General features: G+C 53.6%; 1 protein-coding gene across 3 annotated transcripts in view; it reads left to right on the top strand.

Moving 5' to 3' along the window:
• The first annotated feature begins 319 nt into the window (after positions 1-319).
• TMEM45B (transmembrane protein 45B) overlaps positions 320-8,771 on the top strand; it is a 33,178-nt gene continuing 24,726 nt past the window's right edge. The window contains exon 1 of one of the 3 annotated variants that reach the window (XM_038535651.1): positions 320-428. The gene's annotated coding sequence lies outside the window, so the exon portion shown is untranslated. Of the gene's footprint in view, positions 429-1,809; positions 1,945-8,771 lie in introns of those variants that run through there. The other 2 variants (XM_038535648.1, XM_038535649.1) reach the window with 2 other exon arrangements.

The following is an 8,771-nucleotide window of genomic DNA, read 5'->3' as shown; positions in this document are numbered from 1 at the left end:
AAGTTGATAGGAAATCCAAGTGGTGCTCTGGCAGGGGCGCGGGGCCCTTACCCTGGGGCTGCCGGGGCGCTCTCGCCCTGCTCTTCCACAGGCCTCCTTCGCCCTGCTGTTACAGAGGAAAGATGCTTTATTCTCGCAAGTGCCTCCCTTCGACTTTATAGGAAAGAAAAGCTATGTGATCAAAAGGAGCTGTATTTGGGATCCCGGCCCTGCCCCGCTGCTCCTGTATCCTGCATATCTGTTGCCTTTCTTTCAGACCCACATAGAGCATCTTCCCTGAAGCCTTTCTTGTTCTCCAGCAGGGACCACGATGGAATAAGCTGGAAGGCCTGTGGGCTCTGGAAGGGAGGTCCTGGACCCTGACTTCTCTGCGCACCGAAGTACCCTGAGCAGCAGGTCCTTCTGCCCTCGGTCCTCCCCAGACTCCGGTCAGTAGGTGCGAAGCGGGGCTCTGGCTCCCGCTAAGGGGGGCCTGTAACTTCCAGGGGGACTAAGAGCGGGGCAGCCCCGTAACTCGCAGCTGCGGGCGCCGAGGCCCAGGGTCTACAACCCGAGCTGGGGCGTCTTCGGGGGGGGCCAGCCCCCCCCCCCCCGCAGGGACTTCCTCGCGCTGGGTCCCCAGCACCCAGAGCCTGCGGCCCGCGGGCGCCACACCTGGAGGATGCGCGGAGGAAGGACCTACGTGACCCTGAGCTTTTGTATGGTTTTTGTTTGGGGGCGGAGGGGGGGAGGGATGCGAAATCAAGCCTGTATTTATTTATCTTCATTGATTGACACGCGAACTCAATGTTTCAAACAACCGGAGTCCGCAGTGGCCATAGGGCTTGGGACCGCGGGACGGAGGCGGCAGCCGCGGCGGGAAAGGCCCGGGCTGCAGGGACACCCGCCGGCCTCTGCCCCACGGCCCCGGGACCGCTCGCCGCCGCCGCCGCTGCGTCCCCCGAACAGCCCCTGCGCCCCGGGGCTCCAGCCGCCCAGGCTCCGGCCCCGCCTTGCCTCCCGGGGGTCACGCTGGGCGCCGCCCGCCCTGGGTGCCGGGACCCCACCCCCGGCGGAGCAGGGCTCAGGGCGCGTGTGGGGCCGGGCTCGGCGGCGGGGGCGGGGGCGGGGGCGGGGAGGGCAGAGCGGGCGGGGCGGGAGCGGGAGGGGGAGGGAGGTCGGACCCCGGGAGGGAGCCGGGAGCCAGGCGTGGGAGGCTGGGAGGCCTGGAGGCTGGGAGCCGGGAGCCGGGAGCCCGGAGTGGGAGCCGGGAGCGGGAGCAGGAGTCGGGAGCAGAGGCTGGGAGCAGGAGGCCGGGAGGCCGGGAGTGTGAGGCCGGAGCCGGGAGCGGGAGCCGAGGACAGGAGCCGGGAGCGGAGCCGGGAGCGGAGCCGGGAGTGGGATGCTGGGAGCCGGGAGCGGGAGCGGCAGCTGGAGCTGGAGCTGGAACGGGATGGGAGCTGGGAGTGGGAGCCAGGAGGCCGGGAGCAAGAGGCTGGAGGGCCAGGAGGCTGGGAGGCCAGGCGGCTGGGAGCCGGGAGCGGGAGCCAGGAGCGGGAGCCGGGAGCAGGACCCGGGGGTGGAGGCCGGGAGCAGGAGGCCGGGAGCAGGAGGCTAGGAGGCTGGGAGCCGGGAACAGAGCCGGGGGCAGGAGCTGGGAGCAGGAATGGGAGCCAGGAGTCAGGAACCAGGTGTGGGAGCTGGGAGACGGAGCAGGAGCAGGAGCCGGGAGCGGGAGCCGGGTCGCGGAGGCCCGGCAGGGGCGCGGAGGGGCGCGGAGGGGCGCGGAGGGGCGGGCGGGGCGGGGCAGGAGGGACGGGGCGGGCGGGGCGCTCGCACCTGCCGGGGCGGCCGCAGCAGTCGGCGCGCGGCTGCGGAAGGCGCGTCGCTGGGCGCAGGTGAGACGCCGCCGCGGGCTGCGGGCTCGGGGCTCCGGGGCGGGTCCCGCAGGGGGTCCCGGCCAAGGTAGGAGGCCCCGGATCGTGGGGCGGGGGCTCGGCCAGGGCGGGGGGGGGCCGGCGGGCGGAGGGGCCGGGGGCAGCCGGAGGTCGGGAGGCGGCGGCCGCGGCCGTGCCCCGCGGGTCGGGACCTCGGGGTGAGAAGGCGCCGCCGTCGGTCGCCCGAGCCCCGGGGCCGACGCCGACGCCGCAGCCGTGTCCGGGGCAGGAGGCCGAGCGACGCCGTGGAGCGGCGGCTGCTGGAGCCCCCCGCCGGGGTGGAGCCTCCGCGGCTCCCTGGGGGGCGCGGCGGGAGCAGCGGGGTAGGGTCGGGGGAGGTTCCCCTGGACCTCAAAGCCGTCTGAGGCGACCCCGCCTGGGTCCAGAAGGTGAGCCCCTGGGGAGGCCCCCCGGACGGGGAGGGATGCGCGCCCACACGGGGCACCGTCGAGACATGCGCCCCTGGAACTCGTGAGCAGCCACCGCCCCTGGCCGCCCGCCTGTGCCCCGGGCCCTGCGCCCCCATCGCCCCCCCGCCCCGCCCGGCTCCTAACGTGGCCGAAGAACTTGCGGGTGGTCGCCGTCTCCTGCCAGGCGATGGGCCCCCCCATCCCGACCGAGGCCGCCGGGCCCCCCCCCCCCGACTCCGTGGGAGACGCGCGGGGTGGGAGTGGAGGCCTTGGGGAGGGCGCGGGCGGAGCGAAGGGAAGCACCGCGGCGGGGCGCGGGAGCCGGGTGTGGGAGGGCCGAGCCCCCACCTCCTGCCAAAGGACTTGGATTTCCCCAGGCCTCCTCCACCGGAGGTGCGGAGGTGCGGACAGCACCACACACCTGCCTCGCCCGCGCACTCTTCCTTATGTCCCGCGGGTCCCTCCCTCACCCTTGCGCTGGGCCATGGCTGCGACCACCTGGGTGACACCAGTGATTCTATTTGGGGTGTTTCTCTACAGTCGCTGCTTGTGTCTCTTGCCTAATCTTAGCAAATGGCACTTTGAGATAGTCACGGAGAGAAAATGGGTGAAGAGAAAGAAAGACTTCTGCTTTCTTACACCCCCCCCCCCACCTTGTCATCAAGGTGACATCGGCTGCCGTGCTTCGTGGGTCAAAGTACAGATACTACCTAGGTTGATTATGATCCAAGGACTATCTCTTTTCCTCAAACGCATTTGCCTGTTGGAAACGGATAAGGGCAGTTTTACCATCTGTAGAACCACTCCCATAGCCAAAGTTCCTGTTATTGCAAAACTTTTTATAATTATAAGTAGGAGAATGGAAGTCACCACTGTGTCATCGACTAATAGGTGCCTATGAGACATAGCTCAAATCTGTATTTATTTCTAGAGACGGGCTGCGAGACAAAAACTAGATCATGCACAATACTTCGCCATATCCAGTGTGGACAATTAGAAGCAACGAGTAAATCCTGTAATCCCCACACTTCCTTTGAACTTGGCCTTAACCCTTTTAACCGGTCTTCTCCCCCAAACCTTTACTGGGGGGCAGAGGGGGGCTAGGAATAAACAGAGATGATTTCTCTGTGTGAAAAGAAAATGGGTCACAGGCTGCACTCCTGAAAGGACAAAACTCAAAAGATCTATCAGCCTTAGGGGAGGAGGAATTTCAGCTGAAGGTGCCAAAGCGCACTCGTGTGTCCCTTGCAGGATTTGGGTATCATAAGCCGTTATTGATGTCTCGCTGGTATCGCTCATCGGGGGCCTTACAGAGAGCACAAGGCGATTTCCATACAGCACTGTGAGCAGAGCGATTACTTATTTCATAAACGGGGAAACTGAAACTTAGAAACACTGAGTATCACCTGGGCTGGGGTTATCCCGCTGTTAAGTGGCCGAGGCAGGACTCAGACCAAAGCTGCTTCCCAGGGTGTCTTTTTTTGTTTGTTCGTTTAATCTGGGGATGGGAGGTGTTTGTGATTTGTTTCTCCTGAGCGTTTATGGACTATAGTCTCTGAGTTGAACTCCTAGAATCTAAATTTAGAAGCCTTCTTGTTTGGTAGACGTCATGCGCACCTTTGTTCAGTGTCACTACAAGAATACCTTGGAGCTGAAGATAGCCTGAAATATTGTCAAGCCCAATCTTTCTGTCTTTCCAAAGAGCAAGGGGAGGTACAGGAAAACTAAGCAGGTACCCAGACCTACTTTGCTCAAACCCAGGCCTCCCAGTGTTCAGACCACTGCTCCTTCCAGCATGAGGTCCCTAACGGGGGGGGGGGGGGGGGGGGGGGGTGCTCTACATAAGACCTGCTTATATAAAGTAAGTGGTTCCATTTGATGTACTCTTTTCCTTTGGTGTCTGTGACCCCAAACCATAGCCTCCCTGAACCTCTGGACCCAAATAACCGTAGATTCTTCGACTCTGATTGGATTCCACCTTCTACGAGGGAAAGAGCCTCTTGGTCTGGCGCGTTGTGTTATTCTGAGCACCGAGCCTGTAGTAGGCACTCAATAGAATGTGTTCGATACCCATCAAATAAACATTTGAACAAGTATAAGATGTCGTTAAGGACTTCACTCAGCCGCAAGTAACAGAAACCCCTACTACGGTAACTTAACAAGTGAGGAGTTTGTTTTTCTCAAATAGCTAGACGTCTAGAGGTGGCAGGTCCAGGGCTGGGCCAGATGCCTCTGTCTTCCGGAACCACCATCCTTAGCTGGGGCTTGCCTCCTCCCTGAAGGGCGGGAACCTCTTCTTCCCAGGGAGGGCTTAGCAGAAGAAGAAGAGGGAACGAAGGGCAGAAGGCATGTGCCAGGTGAATCTGTGTTTTTATAATAATATCATTCTTGAAAGCTCCGCCCACTAGACTTCGTATACCTCATTCGTATAAGAATTACGTGGCGTAGCCGGTCCCAACTGTAGGAGAGCCTGAGCAAATCTAGTGTCTTAGTGACCATGTTGCCACTCTAACAAAATAGGGATTCTTTTAAGGAAAAAGGAGGGAATGGATACCGGGTAAACAACTAGCGGTACCTGCTGTAGTGTGTTTCATGAGTCCCTGACTCCTTGTTTCTTTCTACATGGGTTGTTGCTGCTGTTTTATTTTTACTTTTTATTGTTGTTCTTTGGTTTACTAAAAAAAGGGGGGGAAGGGATGGATCATGCAGTGGGTGTAGAGGAAATGTTTTATTTTTTTTTTTTGAGGAAATGTTTTAAACTATAAATTCTGAAATCCAACCCAAGAAATGCTGATTGTTTAGGTCTGAGTCTATAAATGTGAATTATACAAACCAGCACTCCAGATCATTTGCATGCAGGTGGTCGCAGGGTCACAATTTGAAAAATGTTGAATCGGGGAGTGGTGTAGCAGAGGCACCTCCACTGTGCTTCCAAAGGCTTTCCTGCCTCATTCCTCTTGAGGCTCTTACTTTCTTTTTTAATTTTCTATGTTGGTCAACAGAAATAAATGTATAGTCTTAAAAGTCACGAGTTCAACAAGGTTTTTACTAAGTCTGTACTGAGCTATCTCCCTAGAGGCGGCTATTTTCAATGCTCTCAGCCTCGTTTCTCTCATATTTACCACCATATTCCCCAGTAACATGCTAGTCCTGGCTATTTCTCTTTCTCTTCCCAGTTCTGGATAATATCTATCCTCCCCTGCCTGGGAGGATAAGGATGTAGTTCTCTCATACCTTCATTATCCTTGCCCCATATTTGCTTCTCTTTCTTGCAAGGTCCCAATATAGTTACATCCTAATTTTTTCTGATATAACTGTGTTTTGTGTTTACATTATTATGACCCTGTAAAGGTCATTCACACCCCAGCCTTGTGACAACCATGACTTCTACACTTCCTTTCTCGTACAGCCTTTTTCTATCCCCTGGACTCAGTCATTGCTACCTCTTCTTTCAGTCGCTTCCTTTTTTTGTTTGTTTGTTTTGTTTTGTTTTTTTGAGCGTTCATTACAATTCTGCCTCAAGTTTTGACAGGATGGGAAAATTCCTCTCGATAAAGCTTCAACTAAGTAGTCAGTTTGGTTCGCTTTTCTTGGAGGCATCTCTGGCTCAGCCCCCCATTCTCTGGGACTGGTACTTCTGAGCCCCTGTGGCACTGGGAGCTCCCCTGGCTGCCACCTTGTCACCTGCACTGGATTCCTGTTTCCTGGATTGCATGCCGTCTCACTCAGTTCAGTTTTGCTGGAGCACAGCTTCCTGAGAAAGTGTATGTGGAGGCAGAGGTAAATTTATCCTGAAGCTGCTGAAGCCCACGGGGCCTCTGGGAGGGAAGAAAAGCCAGGTCACCACCATGAAGCATTTTTGGCACATTTTCTAAAGAGATTTTATATTTATTTATTTTTTTAAGAATTTATTTATTCCTGAGAGATGCAGAGAGGGAGGCAGAGACACAGGCAGAGAGAGAAGCAGGTTCCATGCAGGAAGCCTGATGTGGGACTCAATCCCAGGACCCCGGGATCATGACCGGAGCCAAAGGCAGACGCTCAACTCAGGCGTCCCTCTAAAGAGATTTTAGAAGCAAGATCCACGAACCTCTAAGGCTCCCATTTGTTGTGATTTCTTTTCTCATTCTAAATAAATATTCACGTCTACACCCAAGTTTGTGTTTGTAATTTTATGACTTTTTATTTATTTATTTATTTTATTTTATTTATTTATGATAGTCACACACACAGAGAGAAAGAGAGAGAGAGAGAGGCAGAGACACAGGCAGAGGGAGGAGCAGGCTCCATGCACCGGGAGCCCGACGTCGGACTCGATCCCAGGTCTCCAGGATCACGCCCTGGGCCAAAGGCAGGCGCCAAACCGCTGCACCACCCAGGGATCCCCCTAATTTTATGACTTTTTCTTAAAGAGGGCTCCCCAAATTATCTAAGATGCAGGCCCCATAGGACCTGGCTGGTTTTTCAGACTTTGTACATTCGAGATGCCATTTTTCATCCTTCACTTTTGATTAGTGGTTTGCCTGGTTATAGGATATTAATTGGAATTAACTTCCCCTGACAATATTGAAAGTTTTGCCCCACTTTCTTCTACCTCTTGATCGCTCAGTTGAGAAGCTGATGCCATCCTGATTTCTGATCCCTTGTATTTTGTTTGTTTAATCTCTGAAAGTTTGTAGGGTTTTCTTTTGTTTATTCCTCATGTTTTGCTATTTCATGATGTTGTTAGTTGATATTGGCTTTGGCTCCCCCCACCCCCGTCATTGTTTTAGATACTTTAAAGGCCTTTCCAATCTGAAAATCATATTTTTCAGGTCTCTGTTTTCTTCTGTTGCATAGTTTCCTCTGTATTCCTTAGATGCTGGAGCTCTTGAATCTGCCCTCTTACTTTATCTTTGCTATTTTTTAAAAACCTCTCATCTTTTAGTTCTGGTTAATCCTCCAACCCTCGTATTAAATTTTTACATTCTAGGGACACCTGGGTGGCTCGGTGTAATATATACTGACTCTCTCTCAGTATATACTGAGAGGGGGAGAATGAGCAGAGGGGAGCAGCAGAGGGAGAGGGAGAAGCAGACCCCCCTCTGAACAGGGAGCCTTGGAATCTCAGTTTCTCTAGCACCTAGAACCATGCTGATACACAAGAGGCCCTGGATAAATGTTGCTTGAATCAAATTGGCTCCATTACCCATTTTAAATTAACCCTTCCTACTGGTCCCTTTGCTATTTCCTATGCTTCTTTCACATCTTTTATGTCATTTTTCTGGAAGATGATACTTCATTGAATTTGATATGTGGATGTGTTGGAAAAGAGACTGGGACTGAGACTGGGACTGAGTCCACCAGGACTTCAGGTAGAATTGCCAGGGGTGAAAACTCCCTGTATCATCTTACCAAAGATGTAATGATTTCTTGGGTCATCACCACATACCCTACATCTGGTGCTATCTTGACCCACACAGTTCTTTTGTTGTTGTTTTTTTTTTTTAAGATATTTATTTGTTCATGAGAAACAGAGAGAGAGAGAGAGAAAGAGGCAGAGACACAGACAGAGGGAGAAGCAGGCTCCACGCAGGGAGCCCGACATGGGACTCAATCCTGGGTCTCCAGGATTACGCCCTGGGGCCAAAGGCGGCACTAAACTGCTGAGCCACCCGGGCTGCCCTTGACCCACAGTTCTATTTGAATGCTTTTTCCCCCCATGTTTCATGCTTCACTTGTCCTGTCCTTTGCTTCCTTCCACTCTCTTTGATCTGGCCCCTACTTTGACCCAAATCTTCTCTTTGTTCTAACAATGTTTTTTTGCACCCCCCCCCTCCATCACCACCTTCATCTGTCATCTGGTGTATTTTGCACACAGCACAGTGATGTACCCATTTCAGAAGATCTACCCTATCACGTAGACATCTTTTTAAACTAATCCAGGCCCAGAATGAAAAATCGCTCTCTCTTCTGGCTGTGGTTGAGTTCGTGTCTATGCTTTGTTCCCACTGGGATTTATTTTTATATGGAAAGCTCTAGAAAAAGGGCTAAACTACAAGATCATCGTAAAACAGTAGTCTGTAGATTAGTGTTTCTCAAATGCTACCACCCACCATGGAACTTGTATTCTCATAGCATGGAGGCTTGGCTGGAAACAGCATGGCATAAGCTACAGTCTTTCTTAATGCTAAAAAGAGTATGGTACCCCAAAATACATCTCTGTTTTAATATGAAAATCACTTTCCCCAAAATCTTGAGGCGAAATTGATATTCCAGGATGATTACTCTGCTGGTAATGTGAGTCCAGATATTTGCAGCTTACCCATACACCAGTCTAGGAGGCACAGTATGAGATGATCTGTGAAGGACTCATCTAGCTCTAAAATTATATGGAAAAAGTAATGTTAGCAGCAACCTTACTAATGACTGGATTTCCTCATGGTTCAAAATTACAGCTAAGTTG

The sequence above is a fragment of the Canis lupus genome, chromosome 5, assembly GCF_011100685.1.
Source record: "Canis lupus familiaris isolate Mischka breed German Shepherd chromosome 5, alternate assembly UU_Cfam_GSD_1.0, whole genome shotgun sequence".
NCBI lineage: Eukaryota > Metazoa > Chordata > Mammalia > Carnivora > Canidae > Canis > Canis lupus.
The sequence above is the reverse complement of the archived record's forward strand: the minus strand, read 5'-3'. Positions and strand labels throughout refer to the sequence as shown.